We start from the raw sequence: 2,821 nt of genomic DNA, 5'->3' as shown, positions 1-2,821 counted from the left end.
AACAGAAACAGAGGACACAAGGTGTGTGTTTATCGATAGATTGTTATATCTGCATCTGTGCAGTTCTTTGTCATAAATACAGTTTACAAAATATCATGGGGGAGCAATCGGTTCCTCATCTACTGTAGCCTAAGCTTTCGCTGCATTCACCCCTCATCACACCACAGATTTCCTCCAGTGAAAATAAAGCACATATGCACATATACTTTATGCGTTATTTGAAAAAAAATGAATAAATAAATAAATAAAATATATATATATATATATATATATACAGTATATAGCCTATATATTATAGCCTAACTTACCCTCAACAAGGTGTGTGTTTATCGATAGATTGTTATAATATATGCATCTGTGCAGTTCTTTGTCATAAATACAGTTTACAAAATATCATGGGGGAGCAATCGGTTCCTCATCTACTGTAGCCTAAGCTTTCGCTGCATTCACCCCTCATCACACCACAGATTTCCTCCAGTGAAAATAAAGCACATATGCACATATACTTTATGCGTTATTTGAAAAAAAATGAATAAATAAATAAATAAAATATATATATATATATATATATATACAGTATATAGCCTATATATTATAGCCTAACTTACCCTCAATGGGGGCTGAGCCCCCCTAAAATGAAAATCCTGGAATCGCCCCTGCATTCAGTGCTCATGATTATTCAATAAATAATATTTTATATAAATAATAGCAGTATTTAATAATAGTATTTAATCTTGAGAAAGGATGTTTTTGTTCCTGATGATGATTTTAATTACATTATTCCGCCATTAGATGGTGACAAGAGACTGTTTTTATGATCGAGTCAGCAGTAAAGACTTTTATATTGAAAGAGACTGAAACTGGGTTGTAAACAAGAAAGTTATTACTTTCAACACCTTGTAAGACGCAGCCAACAAAGCACTGAGCAGCCCTGTCATCGGAAATCACCCTTAACAGATGAAAGGATAGTACGACAAAAATATTGCTTTCCTCAGCAGACATTCAAACTAATGTTTCAGTGTGAATATGAGATTGAGCTGTAGAATGAAGGCTGTGATGTTTTTGAATAAGTAACAGGTTTGGGCTCAGCTGTTGAACTGTCAAACTGAGATTTGAATCCATGGCGGAAGGAAGTAGTTACGCACAAAAGAGAGTTTTTAAACTCCGTTGTTGTCTCTTTTTTGTATACACACTTGTGCCATCGAACTGTTGTATAAACGCAATATATATCAGCACGCTGTGATATATATATATATATATACAGGTGCATCTCAATAAATTAGAATGTCGTGGAAAAGTTCATTTATTTCAGTAATTCAACTCAAATTGTGAAACTCATGTATTAAATCAATTCAATGCACACAGACTGAAGTAGTTTAAGTCTTTGGTTCTTTTAATTGTGATGATTTTGGCTCACATTTAACAAAAACCCACCAATTCATCTCAACAAATTAGAATACTTCATAAGACCAATAAAAAAAACATTTTTAGTGAATTGTTGGCCTTCTGGAAAGTATGTTCATTTACTGTACATGTAACGACATGAGGGTGAGTAATTAATGACATAATTTTCTTTTTTGGGTGAACTAACCCTTTAAAACGCACAAATTCATGTTATTTCTTATTCTTATTTTATCTTATGTAATGCAGGGATTCCCAAATGTTTTATTTATTTTTGTTTGTTTGTTTGTTTAGTTTGCATGTTCATGGTTCTGTGAAGTTGGTTAATGGTCATATGACATGCAGGTAAACAAATTAAATATTTAATTTTTTTAGTTTGTTTATTATTTTTATTTTGATTGTTGTTATTTTAAAATTATTTATTTTAATTTAACATTTTATGATTTAATTAATTATTAGCTATTTATTAAACTAATGAACCCCCTGCAGTATATACAAAACCCAGTTTAGGGGTTTATTGAGGTAATGTAATGTTTAATGCATTTCATTATGTTAATAACAACAAATGTAATAAATTTCTTTTTCTTTTTATATCAAGTCAATATGATAAACAAGCTAGGTCAAAAGCAATCTAAAAGTAATCAAAAAGTAGTCTGATTACATCACCTAAAATGTGTAATGTAATGGATTAGGTTACTAACTACAATTTTTGTCATGTAATTTGAAATCTATATATATATATATATATATATATATACCATAACTTTTAAGTACTTTATAAAAGAACTTGCTCCAATTCCCCACTTCAATTGTTCAACAGTTCAATGTGTTCACAGAGAACAGACTGGCTGCTTTAAATATGTTTCCACAAAGCTCTTGAATGATAGAAAAGTAGACTTTGTGTGTCCTTGTTCTTCCTGAAGAACTGTTCTTATATTCTGACGAAGTTGGAACCTTTAATGAAAGCACCCACATATTCAATGTCAAAAGAGATGTATTCATGATGCTTTAGTCTATAGGGACCGGATTTGTTTTGATGTTTGGAGAATTTAAATCAAGCTCACGTTCAAAATGGCCCTAAGATAATTTCATTTATTCCATCCATAAAGTGTGCTAATCTCCTGTTTTATGAGTCAAAATATGTATGCCAAAGACCCATGGCTTTATTCCCATGCTCATGAGACAAAAAAAACTCTGCATTTTCTTGCCCCGAGGATACGTGTGCATCTGCATCATAATGCGGCATTTGTTTTTTCACGTGCCATGTATGTACAAGAAGAAGAAAAATTCCACACTCCAGCTTTCAGATCTGTTTACGCGATTGGCAAATCCACACCTCCTGGTGAATTGAGTCACATCTAAAAGCAGTCAAAGCTTGAAAGTTGTCTTAGAAGTTGGGTTTTTAGAGCTCTGCTACAAT

This window comes from Sinocyclocheilus anshuiensis, unplaced genomic scaffold (genome assembly GCF_001515605.1).
Source record: "Sinocyclocheilus anshuiensis isolate Anshui unplaced genomic scaffold, SAMN03320099.WGS_v1.1 scaffold928, whole genome shotgun sequence".
Classification (NCBI taxonomy): domain Eukaryota; kingdom Metazoa; phylum Chordata; class Actinopteri; order Cypriniformes; family Cyprinidae; genus Sinocyclocheilus; species Sinocyclocheilus anshuiensis.
This window is presented reverse-complemented; position numbering follows the sequence as displayed.